This window comes from Suncus etruscus, chromosome 5 (genome assembly GCF_024139225.1).
Source record: "Suncus etruscus isolate mSunEtr1 chromosome 5, mSunEtr1.pri.cur, whole genome shotgun sequence".
Lineage (NCBI taxonomy): Eukaryota > Metazoa > Chordata > Mammalia > Eulipotyphla > Soricidae > Suncus > Suncus etruscus.
In genome coordinates, this window is record NC_064852.1 from 46,641,006 (window position 1) to 46,660,881 (window position 19,876).

The 19,876-nt window shown below is 37.9% G+C and overlaps 1 protein-coding gene across 1 annotated transcript in view; it reads left to right on the forward strand.

Annotated features, from left to right (window-relative positions):
• LYPD6B (LY6/PLAUR domain containing 6B) overlaps positions 1–19,876 on the forward strand; it is a 164,763-nt gene that overhangs the window by 112,267 nt on the left and 32,620 nt on the right. Inside the window, exon 3 of the mRNA XM_049773049.1 lies at positions 18,596–18,654. The gene's annotated coding sequence lies outside the window, so the exon portion shown is untranslated. The remainder of the gene's footprint in view (positions 1–18,595; positions 18,655–19,876) is intronic.

Genomic DNA, 19,876 nt, shown 5'->3' on the forward strand with positions numbered 1-19,876 from the left:
AGTTGTCCCTTCCTTCTTAGTGGGTTTGGGGTGCAGGGGAGAAAAGATACATGTCTTGGGTGTCCAGATATGAATAGAAGAAGCTGATTTGAAAAATGGGTGCGTTGAGTCTGATCTGGGTAAGAATACAGTGAGATCAAAAAAGGAAGCAGCTGGGAAGTTCTAGAAACCTTTTTATGTAAACTCAGAATTTGAATTATGCACTAAATGGAGTGTAGTGCATATATTTAAATATTTATGAACAAATGGCTATCATTTCTCAGCAGCTCTGCCATGGTCCCATGCCTTGATACAATTGTTTTTAAACGATAGTTTTCTAGATACTAGAAAGGCATTGTGTAGAAGATTAGACTCACAGAAATCAAAGAAAATTCAGAAGAGACTATTATAAACCAAATATATCTATCAGAGCAAAGAAGTTTTGAAGTCAGTATAGGGTAGAAATAAAGATGAAGAAACTTGGAAACTGGACCTGAATTTAAATGTTGCTATGGTTTAGCAGCTTTGAGGTCTTGGATAAGTTACTTATCATCTCCTTACACTTCAAATTCTTCACCTATATAGTGAGGATGAGTAAGCACACCCACTTTACAGGGCATGTTGTAACAATTAAAGAGTTAATGGTTTTAGGTGCCTGATAACTATAAACCCACAATGTATGTATGAAGAAAACCATTAACGTTTCCTTCGAAAAGCACAACTATTTTTAAAGTTAAATTTATTTATTTTAGACACTGTGGTTTACAGAATTATTCATAATACAGTTATGTCTGGTAGTCAATATTCCAACACTAATCCCACCACCAATTTAACATTCCCTCCAACCCGGTCATAAGATTCCCAGCCTCCCTAAATCCTGCCACTTGGCAGGTACAAGTTACTTACTTAATATTGCTTGGTACAACTAAATGGTAACAAGATTATAGAAAACAAGAAAAATGAAATTAAAAGAAAATTTGTGAAAATTGTCATATCTTATATGGGGTCTTATTGTTTGAAAGTCTTCTAAGCCTAAGTCTTTCTAAGTCTTCTATATAGCCCATTGAGCATTCTGTTCTTGGTTTTTTTGTTGAGATTTTGTGGCTTCTAAGATAATTTCATATCCAATTTGGTGTATTTCTATGGGATAAGCAGCTGGGCAGTCCACAAATTAGCAGATCTGTGTAGTTGAACTGATGAGCTCATATGGCAAAAGTGGTGGATTGTAGGGGCCCTCTGAAGGGCCCCAGTGTGATCACCTGCAAAGCCCATATGTCCATGAGGTTTTTATTCCCCTGCTAGTTGGGCCTCTCTTTGGAGAGTTTGATGAGTTTGTGATGTTGGCACTATGTGTAGACATGTAGAAGGCTCTGTATTCAGGGTGTTCTGGAAGTCCACAGGGACTTCTGGAAGTACAAAGGTGTCTGAGGGAAGTGGGGTTTGGAGGGGTGTGTGTGGGAGCAATCAAGCCTTGCTCCAAGGTTCCTTGAGTTGTCAGTTACAAAACCAGCATACCTGGAGTTTTCTTTTTTAGGTGGCTAGAATACTATGAATATGAGTGGAGAAGTGGTGAAGTTGTACCATTGGCATGGTGGCAGTTATAGGGGCATATCTGGAAAAATCACATCTCTAAGAGCAAAAGCTTTGTTTTAGGGCCTGAAAACTATGGCAGCGAACAAAAAATAATACTTGACACAGAATAGGGCTCCATAAATATTGATTAAGTAATTAAATAATCCCAGTTTTACTTTCTGTAACTTAAATTACATGTCAACTGAGATCCAAAAATATTCAATGCAGTGAGAGAGAATTGGGGGGTGGACACAAACTCATATATTTTATTACAGTATATCTTTACATCTGTTCAATTTCATTACTTTTTGTTGTTAATTTATTATTGTCCCTAGTGTGTAAATTAAACATTATTTTCAATATTTATATATCAGAAATACAGTATTTATAGTTTGGGCCTATTCATAGTTACAGGAACCCAACCACTGTAGTCTTGGAATGGTTCCCTATGGTAAGGAGGACTCCTATAGCTGTACTAGACCATACAGAATGTATAAACTGGATTAGTTTATGAAGTTAATTAGAATGTGTTTTATTTCATTAATATTTTTGTTTTGCCTTTTTTTGAGGCCATATCTGACTGTATTCAGGGCTTACTCTTGGCTTTGTGATCAAGATCACTGCTGGTGGGTCTCAGGAAACCCTTTCAGTACCAGGTTTCAACCAAAGTTTGCCTTAATTCTTGAATTATTTCTCTGGCCCTCAAAAGGAGCATTCTTTTTTTTTTTTCTTTTTTTGGATTTTGGACCACACCCAGCAATGCTTAGTGGTTATTCCTGGCTCTGCACTTAAGTGGGTTTGGGAGACCAACACAATTGCCAGGAATCCAATCTGGCTAGGTCACGTGCAAGGCAAGCACCCTAAATCCTGTGCTATGGCTCCCAGAGGTCCTCAAACTATGGCCCGTGCGCCACATATTGTATTTGTATCTGTTTTATTTCTTCATTGCAAAATAAGATATATGCAGTGTGCATAAGAATTCGTTCATAAGTTTTGTTTTTACTATAGTCAGACCCTCCAATGGTCTGAGGGACAGTGAACTGGCCCCCTGTTTAAAAAGTTTGAGGACCCCTGCTGGACCTTCCAAAATGTGCATTCTTAATGAAGAAAGTATAATGAAAGAAAAAGACAGTGGCTCAATTCAGAGTTTGGCAACAGTGTGTTTTCAAGCATAAAAATGAAAATATTAGGGGCCGGAGAGATAGCATGGAGGTAAGGCGTTTGCCTTTCATGCAGGAGGTCATCAGTTCAAATCCCGGCGCCCCATATGGTCCCCTGTGCCTGCCAGGAGCAATTTCTGAGCCTGGAGCCAGAAATAACCCCTGAGCACTGCCGGGTGTGACCCAAAAACCACAACAACAAAAAAAATGAAAATATTAGGGCTCTCATTTCTATCAAGTACCCAGTTTGATTCATTATCTTCCCTCAAATGAAATGACTTGAGAGGGTGAGCCAGAGGGACAGTATTTTTGTGTGTCCACAGTAGTCTCTTCTGGGCATTACATTCCAAGTTCCTTTACTTTCTGGATTCGGTTAATGTTATAAAGAGACACTGAAGGAGAGAGACAAGCAAACATTTTAATTACAGATTATAAACCTTTTCCTCACACTTACTTGCATTTAATGACAGTTTAATATCCCCAAGTTATGGAAAATAGCTGCTCGAAGATGTCATAGTTGACGGCACCACTGGTTCCCAAGTTGTAAACAGCCTCCACCTGGGGTCTCTTCGAAACTCACCTGTCAAGCTGTGGGCTAGTGGCTTCTGCCCTGGCCTGTGTAAGGGTGTCTCATCTGATCCCTGTTTTAGGGTCTTGCCCAGAGGGTAGGAAAGGAATTCACAGACTCTGCCTAATTCTAGTCTAAAATTATTTCTCAGTCTGGAGGTGATGAACAGACTCTGCCCTCGGAGGAACATGCACACAGTTGCCAAAGTAAAGAATGCAGTGGTGGGACCTCCTAGCTACAGAATTATGTAAATCATTCAGCAACAGTAAAATCAGAGTTATGAAAGGCTGAAACACAGTAATTTCTGTCAGTACCATAGCTAATTAGTCTGAAGAAAATGGTGACAAGAATTCTGTAACTTCTTAGGAGGTAGACTGACTCCTCACAGTTTTATTTATTTATTTTTTATACAGACCCATCTCTCTGAGGTTCCACTTAGGAAGCTCATGTTTATTGAGTTTGTGTGTCTAGCAGACATTATTGTCAGTGGTCGAGACATGTTACCTCACTCATCTGGGGTCATTAATTTTTATTATCTTTATTACAAGAAAAAGGAGGTACAGGAGGTTAAGTAACTTGCCCAACGTAACACTTTATTACACATGTAAAAAAATGGAAAATCTTAGAAATAGCTATGTCTGGTAAAGTCTTCAGTATGTTACTAAGCTAATTCCCACTTCTCCTTATTTTATGCATAAGGATTTGCTGTATGAGAGTATTAGGTGCTCATCTTTGCTGTGAAGCATTCAGGCTAAGACTATGTGGTAGGTTTGCCATGTTTTCTCCTCTTACCTTCTTAAATGTCTGAATAGCTGGGATCTCAGAATCTTAAATGGAATCTTCAGAATTATAGAGCTAAACAGCCTAACTAATGCAAAACTTATGCTGTTATTAATTCATTGACTCACATTCTGTGTAGGACAATGTGGACTAATGAGTGAATAAGTGTTATAACTTATACATCAGACAAAACGACATGTTATATACTTTTACATGGGTTATACACCGTCCATGGCAATTATGCCCCTTTTTTTAAAACTCTCAAAGTGCATAGCATTAACATAATTTAGCAAAATCTACCAAACATGAAATGTGGGATTTGGGGTGGGAATAGGGTGAAAATGGACTTGGGAGATGAAGCAGTGGTGCCAATTTTCTCATAGGAGGTGTTAGATATGCATTGATTTAGCAACATTCTTATAGCCTCTTCCCATCAAAAGGCCACTTATTTTGTGAAGGAAGGCAGTGCTTCATTGATACTTATCTTCTTTACTGCCATCCTTAGTATGCTGTTACTACAGATAGCTGCGGTGTGTCCCCTCACCTCTTTAGAGGACTTCAATGTAATTTTTAACATGTACAATCAGTACCATCATCTTGCTACCTTTCAACGATAAATAAAAGTTCTAGTTGGTTTCATCCATTCTTTGAATTTTTCACATTTATCTTCATTGGAGATAGCAACTGAGATTTAACTCTATAGTAGGTGTTTAATCATAAACTTCATAGAGTTTGAATTTATTTCTTTGGGTTAGTTTAATTCTAATAAGCTTTTTATTCTTGTGGGTAAAAAAATAAATAAAATGAGATATCCCTTGAGAAATTTTCTTCCTAGTTTTACCTTTTTATATTATACTTTTACCCCTTCACACTCCAGTTTTACCATAATTTCTTACTATGTTTATGCATATAATAAACACATGTTAATTTCTATTCTTTTCCTTCTCTAAAACAAAATGTGATAATATAGCTATACACATACATATAAATACTACAATTTTAAATTTCTTTTTATAGTGGTAAATAAAAATTTTATTTAAATGTGTACATTATGTCATATATTATATCTATAGATTTTTATATATGTCCTTATACATAGGTAAAGATTTATTTTTTAGATCGATATTTGGGTTTTTCCAATCATTTGCTTTTATAAACAGTGCTGCTATGACTCTTCAGACAATAAATCACAGGGCCTACATACAGGACTATTTGTAGAACAAATTCTCAGAGGGAATATTTGGGGTAAAGAACAAATGCATTTGAAATTTTAATAATATTTTCAAATTGCTCCTTAGGGACTACATTACCATTAGCAATATAGAAAGTGCCTGATTTCCCATGGTATCCTCAAAAGATAGAAAATATTTTGACCTATCAAACTAACTCTAGAAGTTAGTTTTATTTTGCCATGTTTTGTTTTAAAAAGTGCCTAACTTTTTATGATTTTTTGTGTGCCCCCACAATTAATTTTTTTACTGAGTTAAAATTGGTGCATAGAGCAATGTTTAAATATGTAATATAATATTAACTATAGTACATTACATATATTATAACTGGATGTTTGCACCTCTCCATTTTTCTTGTCATTGGTCACCTTTTTTCTGCCACATCCTGTTCTTTCATTCAGGCAACATTAGTTCTGTTATCAGTGTTTTAGTTTTTAATTTTGTTTTGTCCATCAATTTTATGTGCTTACATTGTCCATGTGAACAAGAAGAATCTAACTTATATTTTTCCTTCTAATTTATTTTACTTTTTACAATCCCCTTGAGTGTTTACCACTTTGGTGTGAAGGATAAACCTTTAGCATTAAAATGAAGTCATGAAATTTTCCTATACATGGATGGACATGGAAACTATTATGCAGAGTGAAATAAGTCAGAGGGAGATAGACACAGAATAGTTTCACTCATCTGTGGGATTTAAGAAAAATCAAAGACATTATTGTAATAATACCCAGAGACAATAGAGGTGAGGGCTGGAAAGACAGGCCCATGATATGAAGCTTACCACAAAGAGTGGAGAGTGCAGTTAGTGAAATAATTACACCAACAAGTAGCATGACAATCATAGTGAGTGAGTGAAGTAGAATGAATGCCTGTCTCAAATACAGGCAGAGGGTGGGGGAGGACGGTGTGGGGCAGTAGGGGGAATATTACACTGGTGAAGAGGGGTTATTTTTATGACTGAAGCCTAACTACAAACATGTTTGTAGTCATGGTGCTTAAATAAAGATACCATTTTTAAAAAATAAAAAACAAAAATAGTTCTGGGGTCCTCTTAGCCCCCCCATCTCTCACACCAGAAAGAAGCTGCAGCCACAGCTCCTGCTGACTCATTCTGTGCAGCAATTTTACTACCACCTCCTGGCACTGTGGACTGTTGCTTGCTACCAGATTTGGCTCCAGAGGGACCCTCAGATCAAGGACACTACCTTATCCCTGACTGCTGCAAACTATTTCTCAGATTCCACAAGACCATAGTGTGTAAGAGATGAAAATGTGCGCTGGATTTTATTCTCCCTTCAGACTATCTACAACCTTAAAGGGAATATTTGCATTTCCTTTGTATGTTTCTGTAGACTCATTTCCTTAATAATTATAATTGTTAGTGTTTATTTCCATATGTAGAGGTAGCTCCCCCACTCTTATTTTTGGATATTCTTAGTAGGAAATTATAGTCCAAACCCAAACATTGGGCCACCCCCTAGGGTGGGGAGGAACCCAAGTAGGAAATAATCCAATAATTCAATCACCAGATCATACCCTGGGGTGAAGTATGAATATTGATTAAGGTGGGATCAGTCATCCAACATCTCCCCCAGTTGACTTTATAGTAAAACAAAATAATTCACATCCCATGGTTCTAAGATTATAGTGTATGCTTCTAAAGATAAAGATAGAGTGGGGCTGGAGAGATAGCATGGAGGTAAGGCATTTGCCTTTCATGCAGAAGGTCATCAGTTCGAATCCAGCTTCCCATATGGTCCCCCTTGCCTGCCAGGAGCAATTTCTGAGCATGAAGCAAGGAGTTTCCCCTGAGCACTGCTGGGTGTGACCCCAAAACCACACACACACAAAAAAGCAAAACAAACAAACAAAAAAAGATAAAGATAAAGTTTGGCAATATTTTGCACAGGCACAGCAAATGTTGGGAAAATAAAAAGAAAAAACTTTTGGCCTAGAAACAGGGTATTCCTAACCATGAAGCATCTTGCTTTAAGATCATCTACAGGCTACAGGCACACTAATTTGTCTAATCCCATAATCTTTCTTCAAGGTTCCAGGAAAGGTTCTCCTCAAACACAGTTTTCACTGTCAGGTTAGTATGTTATCCCATCCAAGGGCAAGTAAGTGTCAAGACAGTACCATTCATTCCTAGATGATCTCCAATTTTCCTAGGCCAAACTGTCTTTATGGTTTCCCTGTAATGTCAGGATTACCTAAACTTGACCAATGTAAATATGCAAAGGTCAAGTAAAATGATGAGCTGGAAGGTGGCTTTGGGCCTCTATTTCTCTGTAGGAGTGTCCTGTTAGAAGATGGTCTATAGTATCCCTCTTCAGGGATGGAAGAGATTCTGATCTCCAAAACTTCTTTAGATATTGAGATGGGTTTTGGACCCCTCTCCTGGTTTCTGGGGAGATAGTTACTGAACAATAGTCACTTGCCTAGTGAAAACCCTTGCCAACCTTGGGCAATGACCAAATGGTTTCCTTGAGCAAAAGCCATTAATATGATTCCCTGGAGTTTGCCTCTGAACAGCATATGTTGTTAGAGGTGTGGCAGTGGGGAGCCCTTAGCACATAACATCTTCTCTCTCCCTATTTGGATGTAAGGTAGCCTGACAATGTTCATTGGTATTGTTAAAGGCTAAGCTTTTATCAAGAGATTTTAAATTTCCGTATTTCTAACCTACCTTTTAATTGCCTGTCAGTTTCCCCACAAATTCTGAATATGGCTCTGTAGCTCCTTGAATAATTTTTGTATAGCTACCTTTGAACTTAGTATCTGAGTCAATCTTTTCCCAAGCCATCAATGCAAGCTCCTTGACAAGATTTAAAATAGAATGAGGTAGTCTTGCCTGCCTATTTACTTCTGTGCACTGTAGTTCCCCATCAGTATTTCATAAGATAATGTGACTCCTTCAACCTTCCTTCCAGAGTGATCTAGATTATTAATTTACTTTTAGAATTTTCTTCAAGACTCTGAGGACTTCAAGGGAAACTTCTCCTGTGCCTGTCTGCCTGTGTTTCTGAATCTCTGAAGGTCTCCTCAGAGGCCTAGGGAACACACCCCTAAAAAACTGAATTTTGAAGCTGCCCAGTGAGTAAATTATGGCTGTGGGGGTCGCCGTCCAATAAGCTGAGCTCTCTGGCCTGCGGAGGCTCTGCCCTGCTGTTCCTTCGTTCACTCTGAGGACTTAAAGGGAAACTTCTCCTGTGCCTGTCTGCCTGTGTTTCTGAATCCTTGAAGGTCTCCTCAGAGGCCTAGGGAGCGCACTCCCAAAAAATTGTCAACTAGAGGCAGCAGAAGAGCATGCCGCTCTGCTTCGCTTCGCAGCTGTGCACTCTTTCTAACCAATGAACCTCACCACAATACGCAGGAAAAACCACACTACAAGCGTGACAATGGGGAAACCTCGCAGACAAACACCATGCACAGAGAATGAAGACGAAAGCTCGGATGACCTAATAAATTCCAACCACCTGATTAACCTCTCGGATAAGGAACTTAAAATAGCAATATAGAAGATGTTTGAAGAACTCAAAGAAAGCACAGATCGATCTGAACAGAACACAAAGACAGAAATCAGAAAACTCCACATTGAAATAACAGTTCTAAAAAACATGGTAGCTCAACTGAAAACCTCAATGGATGGCCTTGCCAGCAGGGTATCAGCAGCTGAGAAGAGAATCGGAGTACTGGAAGATGTAATGCAGAAAAACTCAACACAACAGAAAATTGGAAAAGAACCTTAAGACAAATGAACAGGCAATGGAAAAAGTACTCAAAGAATGCAAACAGATGAAAATAGAAGTCTTTGATAAACTCAACGGAAACAACATAAGATTCATTGGAGTCCCAGAGATCCAGGTAGGAGATCTCCAGGAAGAATCAACTGTCAAAGACATCATCAAAGAGATAATCCCAAAGTTAAAGACTACATGCAATCAAATCCTGCATGCCCCAAGAGTACCAGCTAAAAGAGACCCAAAGAAAAACACCCCAAGACACATCCTCGTTACAACAACAAATCCCACAGATAGAGATAGAATACTGAAAGCAGCAAGATCAAAAAGGGAAATTACATTCAAAGGAGCATCCCTAAGACTTACAGCAGACATGTCACAAGAAACTCTCAAGGCCAGAAGACAGTGGTGGGATATTGTGACAAGACTGAATGAAATGGATGCCTCACCGAGAATACTGCACCCAGCCCGACTCATGTTCAGGTCTAAAGGAAGAATATATAGGTTCATGGATAAACAACACCTCAGAAACTTCACAAGATAAACCAGCCTTAAAGGAAAAACTGACAGGTCTACTCTAAGACAAGAGAGACCAACAAACACAGCAAACTTATCTACAAAGATGACATTAAATCCTATGACAATCATCTCCCTCAATGTCAATGGACTAAATTCACCAATTAAAAGACACAGAGTGGCAAAATGGGACAAAAAGATGAATCCAGCCTTCTGCTGCCTACAAGAAACACATCTGAATAGTCAGAACAAACATAGAATCAAAATCAAAGGCTGGAGGAAAATCATTCAAGCAAACAACACCCTCAAAAAAGCTGGGGTGGCCATATTAATATCTGATGACACCAACTTTATACTCAGAAAAGTGGTAAGGGACAAAGATGGACACTATGTACTAATCAAGGGATATGTGCAACAGGAAGACTATTAAACATATATACACCCAATGAGAGACCAGCAAATTATCTAATACAATTACTGACAAATCTGAAAGAAGAAATCAATAATAACACAATCATTGTGGGAGACCTCAACACGGCTATCAACACTTGATAGATCAACCAGACTGAAACCCAACAAAAACATACTAGCCCTGAAAATAGTAATGGAAGAAAGAGGACTAGTAGATATATATAGGACACTCCACCCCAAAAAACCTGGATACACATTCTTTTCCAATGTACATGGGTCATTCTCCAGGATAGACTACATGCTAACACATAAAACATAACTCCATAAAATCAAGAGGATAGAAATCTTGCAGGCTACCTTTGCTGACCACAAGGCTCTGAAATTAGATGTGAACTACAAAGCCACACAGAAGAAAAACTTTAACAATTGGAAATTAAACACCCTGCTACTGAACAACCAGTGGGTCCAAGATGAAATCAAAAAGGAAATCAGAACTTTTCTGGAAGCAAATGATAATGAAGACACAAACTGCCAGAATCTATGGGACACAGCAAAAGTGGTCCTGAGAGGAAAATTTATAGCTTTGCAAGCACACCATCAGGAAGGAAGAAAGGACATACCTGAATAACTTAATGACACAGCTCAAAAAAATTAGAAAATGACCAACAAAAGGAACCAAAAATAGGGAGACAGAAGGAAATAACAAAGCTGAAAGCAGAAATCAATGAAGTGGAAAACCAAAAAACAATTCAAAAGATCAATGAAAGCAGAAGTTGGTTCTTTGAAAAAATAAACAAGATTGATAAACCATTGGGAAAACTCACAAAGAAAGAGGAGAAAGAAATCTGATAACCCGCATTAGAAATGAAAAGGGGAGATCATGACAGATATTGGAGAGATCCAAAGGGTAATCAGAGACTACTTTGAGAAACTTTATGCTACTAAACATGAGAACCTAGAAAAATGGAAAAATTCTTGGACACTTTTAACCTTCCACATTTAAGTAAGGAGGATGTAGCATATCTAAACACCCCCATCACTACTGAGGAAATTGAAACTGTAATCAAACATCTGCCGAAAAAGGAAAGCCCAGGCCCAGAAGGATTTCCTAATGAACTTTTTCAACTCTTTCAAGGTCCAGATGGATTTCCTAATGAAGTTTTTCAAATCTTTCAAGAGGAGCTACTACCAATCCTAGCCAGGCTCTTCCATGAAATTGAAAAAATGAGAACACTCCCAAACAGCTTTTATGAAGCCAATATCACCTTGATACCAAAACCAGACAGAGATGCTGCCAAAAAAGAAAATTACAGACCAATATCCCTGATGAAAGCTGATGCAAAGATCTTCATCAAAATCCTGGCAAATAGAATCCAATGCATCATCAAGAAGATCACACACTATGACCAAGTAGGTTTCATCCCAGGAATGCAAGGATGGTTTAACATCCATAAATCTTTCAACATCATACACAACATCAATAAGAAGAAAAACAAAAATCACATGATCATATCAATAGATGCAGAGAAAGCATTTGATAAGGTCCAACACCCATTCTTGATCAAAACTCTCAGCAAGATGGGAATGTAAGGAACCTTTCTCAATCTAGTTGAAGCCATCTACCACAAGCCAATGGCAAATATTATCCTTAATGGAGAAAAACTAAAACCTTTCCTCTTAATTCGGATACAAGACAAGGCTGTTCGCTCTCACCACTCCTCTTCAACATAGTACTGGAAGTTCTTGCTATAGCAATCATGCAAGAAAAAGATATCAAGGAAATTCAGATAGGAAAGTAAGAAGTCAAGGTCTCATTGTTTGCAGACGACATGATACTCTACTTAGAAAACCCTAAAGACTCTACCAAAAAGCTTTTAGAAACAATGGACTCATATAGCAAGGTGGCAGTCTACAAAATTAACACACAGAAATCAATGGCCTTTTTATATGTCAATAATAATAGGGAAGAGAAGGAAGTCAAGAAGGCAATCCCATTCACAATAGTGCCACACAAACTCAAATATCTTGGAGTCAACTTGACCAAAGACATGAAGGGCCTATACAAAGAAAACTATAAAGCCCTGCTCCAAGAAATAAGAGAGGACACACGGAAATGGAAACACATACCCTGCTCATGGATTGGCAGGATTAACATCATTAAAATGGCAATATTCCCCAAAGCATTATACAGATTTAATGCGATCCCCTTAAAAATACCCATAACAGGGACCGGAGAGATAGCACAGCGGCGTTTGCCTTGCAAGCAGCCGATCCAGGACCTAAGGTAGTTGGCTTGAATTCCGGCGTCCCATATGGTCCCCTGTGCCTTCCAGGAGCTATTTCTGAGCAGATAGCCAGGAGTAACCCCTGAGCACTGCTGGGTGTGGCCCAAAAACCAAAAAAAAAAAAAATACACATGACATTCTTCAAAGAAGTGGATCAAAGACTTATGAAGTTCATCTGGAACAATAAAAACCCTCGAATAGCCAAAGCACTCCTAGGGAAAAGGAAAATGGGAGGCATTACTTTCCCCAACTTTAAACTGTACTACAAAGTAATAGCTATCAAAACAGCATGGTATTGGAATAAAGACAGACCCTCAGATCCGTGGAATAGGCTTGAGTTCTCAGAGAACATTCCCCAGACATTCAATTACCTAATTTTTGACAAAAAAGGCAAGAAATCCTAAGTGGAGCAGGGAAAACCTCTTCAACAAGTGGTGCTGGCAGAACTGGTTAGCCACTTGCAAAAAAGCGAACATAGACCCCCCAGTTAATATCATGTACGAAGGTAAAATCCAAATGGATTAAAGACCTTCATATCAGACCTGATACCATAAGGTATATAGAAAAACACGTAGATAAAACACTGCATGACATTGAGACTAAAGGCATCTTCAAGGAGGAAACTGCACTTTCCAAACAAGTGGAAGCAGAGATCAACAGATGGGAATACATTAAACTGAGAAGCCTCTGCACCTCAAAAGAAATAGTGCCCAGGATACAAGAGTCACTCACCGAGTGGGAGAAACTATTCACCCAATACCCATCAGATAAGGGGCTAATATCCAAAATATACAGGGCACTGACAGAACTTTACAAGAAAAAATACATCTAACCCCATCAAAAAATGGGAAGAAGAAATGAACAGTCACTTTGATAAAAAAGAAATACAAATGGCCAAAGGCACATGAAAAAATGCTCCTCATCACTAATCATCAGGGAGATGCAAATCGAAACAATGATGAGATACCACCTCACACCACAGAGATTGGCACACATCACAAAGAATGAGAACAATCAGTGCTGGCGGGGATGTGGAGAGAAAGGAACTCTTATCCACTGCTGGTGGGAATGCCACCTAGTCCAATCTCTATGGAAAGCGATATGAGATTCCACCAAAATCTGGGAATTGAGCTTCCATTCGACCCAGCTATTGCACCCCTAGGGATATACCCTAAGAACACAAGAATACAATATAAAAACCCCTTCCTCACACCTATATTTATTGCAGCACTATTCACAATAGCCAGGCTCTGGAAACAACCAAGATGCCCTTCAACAGATGAATGGCTAAAGAAACTGTGGTACATATACACAATGGAATATTATGCAGTTTTCAGGAGAGATGAAGTCATAAAATTTTCCTATATATGGATGTACATAGAACCTATCATGCTGAGTGAAATAAGTCAGAGGGAGAGAGAGACGCAGAATAGTCTCACTCATCTACGGGTTTTAAGAAAAATAAAAGTCATTTTTGCAAAAATCCTCAGAGACAATGAGAGGAGGGCTGGAATTTCCAGCTCACTTCATGAAGCTCATCACAAAGAGTGGTGAGTGCAGCTATAGAAATAACTACACAGAGAACTACCATAATCATGTGAATGAATGAGAGAACTGGAAAGCCTGTCTGGAGTACAGGTGGGGGTGGGGTGGAATGGAGGGATATTTGGGACATTGGTGGTGGGTGGTGGGAATGTTGCACTGGTGAAAGAGAATGTTCTTTACATGACTGAAATGTAATCACAATCATTTATGTAATCAAGATGTTTAAATAAAGAAAAAATAATAAAAAAAAAGAATTTTCTTCAAACCACATCTTCTATTGTAAATATTGAGAAGCATTCAAACAGGTCTCTTTTGGGACCAACACCCACAATGACTCCAGGTACCAAGGTATTCAACACAAAACAGAGAAAGAGGTCCATACTCTGAGCATGCTTTCTTAAATTTATTGAGGTAATTCATATGCAAATCTCATAGTTTGAAATTTGATTATTTTCCTGATGGGGTAATTTATTTCTGATACTGTGTTATTACTAATTTCCCTTATAAGTATCACTTGCGGGGTAATTGGTTCATTCACATTTTCTAAGAGGCTTAGGTGGAGGTTGTGTGGGGTGAGAATCCTACAGATCTGTTTTCTGATTGAGCCATTTCAATATCATTTGATTCACTTTGTAAGCCAATATCCCCAAGAGAAACCGCTAGAGACTCTACTGGCCTAGCTCTACTGGCTCTACTAGCACCAGTAGGGGACAGCAGAATACCAGTCTCAGGGCTTTGGCCTTGACTATGTGTTATGACTGGAAATGCCTTCCTAATATTTAGCTTTACAGGCCTTTCAGAACTATTTAAAAGCTCTTCAGAAACTTTTAAAGCAGGGCTAGAAATTTTAGCTTGGATCTTTTGATGCTCAAGACACATAGAAAATGAAAAACAAACAAAGAAGGAAATCCATCACTAATATAATTAGCATGAGAAGGTCCTTCAACTAAAACCCAAGCAAAAGACATCACCTTGAACCAAAGAGTCATAAGATTAAAAATACAGAATTTTCAAATCTTCCTGAGAAGCAACAACATAATCATCTCACCAGTCATCAGCAGAGTCCCTATTTCATTTCCTGTTATAGGTCCAAGTTCTGGCAACATCTGCAAGTTGAGCCCAGACTCCAAAATGAGGATCTGGTGAGAATGGATTTGGAAGCAAACATTGTTGCAGGAAATAATCCACACAGTGAGTGGGTACAAGAATGGATTCAGGAAATCCTTCACTCAACAAGGAATCCCACTACACAAGTCTTCTACTCCTAAAATGGAAAACAGCTTAGTGAAAGAAGACCAAAGTATGATCACTTGCCTTATTCAGAACCCTGCTTTTATTGACAAGGGCTAGGTCACACCCTAGTGTGAGAGAAAATCCAATAATCCTATCACCAGATCATACCATATTACTGGTGGGACCAGTAATCCAACAATATGGGATGCATGCTGGGAAATCTGGTGAGGGAGGTCAACAATGGTGGTGAGAATGGCCCTAATTCACTGTCACTGTATGCCTAAAATACCACCGTGAAAGACTTGTAATTCACAGTGGTCTCAATAGAAAAATTAAAATAAATAAATAAAAGTGTGAACTTCAATGAAAAAAATTGTTCTGTGGTGTTCCATTTATTAATATATTACATTTTCTTCATTTAATCATCTGCTGATGGAAGGATTTTATTTTTATAATGATTTTTTTTAATTTTCTAAACTTATTTTTCTACTCTCCATAAATTTCTGTATTACATAGTAGGATTTATTTTTAACTTCTTGATAAGGCTCATATTCATTTTTAAAATAATTTCAGTGATTATATCACTTCAAAAGTACAGCAGGGATCTCTTTTCCAAGTCTTTGACAGCATTTACTATTCCTTTTGCCATTTGCAGTGATGATTAGAGTCTTCTCATATATGTCAGAAATATGTAAGCCATCTTTGGACAGGTTTTTGTTCAGATCTTTTCTATTTTTTTGTTGGATAGTTTTATGATATTATATGAGTATATTTATACCTTAGATATTAATTTCTTATTAGATGCATGATTTATAAATATTTCTCCTGTTCAATAAATTTTCACATTTACATTTCCTTTTGCCTTACAAAAGCTTTTAGTTTAATTCAATAACAATTGTTCATCTTTGATTTTATTACCTTTATGGGTAATGAAGTTGTAGTTGAGTTTTTCAAATATATTTCTAATGCTCATGACCTAGAACACAAAATTCTCCTCTATTTTTATGATTGATATGCTACTTCCAGCTCTTTTATTTATTCATCTTGAATTAATTTTTGTACATGGGATTAGGGAGTAATCTAATTCTTTTGCTTTTAAGTTTTCTATACCTATTGTTGGAGACAGTTCCCTTTCTTCTTTGTATGTGTTTAGATCATTTGTCATATATATTAACAAACATATGGTTTTATTTTAGCTCTTTCAAATATTTCCATTGATCTCTTTTTTCCTCCTCAATTCTTTCAGTTTTAATTACTGTCACTTTGTATTATACTTTGAAGGCAGGTAACAATAGCATATCTTTTCCCCCATTTATATAAAATTGCTTTATTCAAGAACTTTTATAATTTTCATATTATTTTAGTATTTTTAAATTGTACAGATTAGACAGAGTCCACTTCATACACACACACATAAAGACAGATATTGGAGATCTATTTATAGGTTACAATTGAAGGACTGACCATTCTGGAATGTGTCAGAGCACTTAAGAAAATGAGGCTGGCATATGGATGGGGAAAGGTTTTTCCAGTTTCTAGGTAATTCATTGATGGTTAAATTCTATATCTTTCAAAACTTTATTGGAGTCTCCCTTCACACCTTGGGGATTATGTTCAGTAATTTGAGAAATCCTTGGCTCAGTCCCTGGAGGTCACTCTTTGCAGTGCAGAAGCCCCCTAGGTTCCTCAATGCAAAACATATATTCTAGCTGTTTGAGCTATGTCCCTGACCCCTATCATTAGACTTTTAAATGAAATTGCATATAATGGATATCTTTTAGATGAATATTTTGATTACATTAAAGCTTCCTACTCATGCATATAGAATGTCTCTTCATTTTTAATGTCTTGTTTGATATCTTTTAACAATACTTTTTAATTTCTTTCTTATGTATCTTTTGCCATTTTTTAATTTTACCTTTTTATTAAAAATTTGTATATGTACATGCATGTATTTTTAATGAAAACACTGTGATTTAAAAAGTTGTTCATAGTTGAGTTTGAAACACATAGTGTTCCAATATCAATCCCAACACTGGTGCAAACTTTCTTGCACTGATATACCTAGGTTCCCTCTTTCCCCCTAGTCTACTTTATTGGCAGGCACCAAGTTTAATTATTGTTGTTTGGGTCTGCTGTTTTCAGAATTGCCAGCTCTGTGTTTTAGACATGCATATGTATACCTCTACATTATCTCTGTGCTAGGAACAACTGCCCCCCCACAATTTTGTCCCCCCCACTTCTACCTTTTCTTAGCTCTCTCTTGATTTCTTTCCTTTACAGTCCTTATCTCTATAATCTAGGTACCCCTCTTTGATACCTTGTATTTCTGAGCCCTGTTATTTTATATATTGCAGATTAATTAGGATTATCTGATGTTCCTTTTTTTATGACTTACTTCGCTTAATGTGATATACACTAATTCTATTTAGGTTACAGAAAATTGCATAATTTCATCATGTTTTACAGCTTTATATTTATATATGTTCTGTATATAAAATATATTATAGTTATATATATTCCATCATGGATATAACCAAACCTTCATTATCCACTCATCTGTCACTGGAGAGTTGGATTAATTTCATATCCTAGCTACTGTGCTAAATGCTGCAATGAATAATGGCATACATACGTTCTTTTGTTTGAATATTTTTGTATTGGGATAGATACCAAGAAGTGAAATGCTAGTGATCAAATGGCAGCTCTATACTTAATTTTCTATTTTCTGAGAAATATCTATACTGGGGCCGGGGGGTGGCGCTGGAGGTAAGGTGCCTGCCTTACCTGCGCTAGCCTAGGAGACGGACCGCGGTTCGATCCCCCGGCGTCCCATATGGTCCCCCAAGCCAGGAGCGACTTCTGAGCGCATAGCCAGGAGTAACCCCTGAGGGTTACCGGGTGTGGCCCAAAAACCAAAAAAAAAAAAAAAAAAAAAGAAATATCTATACTGTTGAACCCGACAACATTCCCATGAGCAGGAGTGAGTTTCTTTTTCTCCATATCCCTGCCAACACAGATTGTTCTAGTTTTAATATTTTTGATGTATGTTATTCTCATTGTTATGAGATGAAATCTCTTTATCATCTTGATTTGAATTTTCCCTATTAATAAGTCATGATGAACATTTTTTCATATGTTTTTTGCCCTTCTATTTGTCTTCTTCAGAGAAGTTCATTTTCTTCCTTTATTTTTTGGTCATTTTTAGGTGATATGAGCTGTAGAATCCACATTCTGAATAATCATTGGTCACCATTTAGTCTCCTTACTTTACAGACTCCCTAAGTTCATTTTCTCTCTCTGGTGCTCTTAGTGAAAAAAAAAAAGACTGGAAAAGGGAAGCCTCCCTCTATTGTCCACTTTGATATCTGGTGCAACACAGCACGATTTGAAAAGTGCATTCAAGGTAAGCTTTATTTTAAGCACAAGGAAAAAGTGACTATTTTAAGCATTATCACAGAAGACTTGCTCTGCCAATAAGGAGTTTTATGGTCTGGAAATTGGTACAGAATGTGGATGAGATCTCAATGTACATTTCAAGCTGAACTTTTTTTTTTCTTCTTCCCTTCAGGTGTTCTTGAAGAAAGGGAAAAGGGAGCATGTAGAGGAGGAAAACAATAGTTGATTAAGGTAAGTATTACCATGCTATCTTTTTTTTCCCCTATATTCCACGAATGAGTAAAATTACTTGATGTCTATCCCTCTTTCTCTGACTCATTGCAAACCATAGTGTCTAAAAGGAAAAAACATGGGGGGAGTGAGAGAAGTAAAATGCCTGCTCTGTAGGTCTCAGGGAGATGGTGGGAGGAAAACGGAGGACATTAGTAGTAGAAACATGCAGAAGGATGGTGTACATTGTAAGACTGAAACCCAATCATGAACAACTTTGTAACTCCAATGTTTAAATAAAAGGAAAAAAAAGAAAGGTGAGTAGCAGTGAATTTGGAGGATGAAGTGAAGGACTTCTCTGGGCAAATAGGGTTACAAAAACTCTGTTCCAGTGGCCAGAGTGATAACATTGCAGGTAGGGCATGGTATGCTGCGGACCCAGGTTGGTTTCCCAGCATCCCATATGGTCGCCTGAACTGCCAGGAATGATTTCTGAACATAGAGTTAAGAGTAACACTTGAGCACTGCTGGGTGTGCTTTTCTTCCCCTACAAAGAACTCTGTTCTAGTCGGAAAAGTAGGCAGAGTTAGCCAGAGGGTTCTGTTGAGGGATGCACTCTTATTTGTTTTTTGTTGTTGTTGTTGTTGTTGTTTTGGTTTTTGGGCCACACCCAGGGGTGCTCAGGGGTTACTCCTGGCTGTCTGCTCAGAAATAGCTCCTGGCAGGCACTGCGGACCATTTGGGCCAACCACTTTAGGTCTTGGATCGGCTTCTTGCGAGGCAAACGGCCCGAGGGATGCACTCTTAATTGAACCTCATTGTCACCTAAAAATTGAGAATTGGGACAGATATTCAAGTTCAATCACATGATTCAAATATGATTATCTAAGCACTGCCAAGAGAGATCCCTGCGCACAGAGCCAAGAGTAAGCACTGAGTATCACGTGGTGTGGTTTCCCAAAAAGAAAATGATTAATTAAAAAAAAAGTGTTGATTGAAAGACTAGCTCTTGGGATTAAAATGATAGGTAAGGCACTCAGGCATTAGAAATTTCTGAAAATGGTGTGCCAGAGAGATGGTACAGCAGTAGGGCATTTGCCTTGCATGCAGCCAATCTAGGATGGTTTGAATCCCGGCATCCCATGTGGTCCCCCGAGCCTGCCAGGAGCAATTTCTGAACACAGAGCACCAGGAGTAACCCCTGAGTGTGACCCAAAATCCAAAAAAAACCATTTTTTTTAAA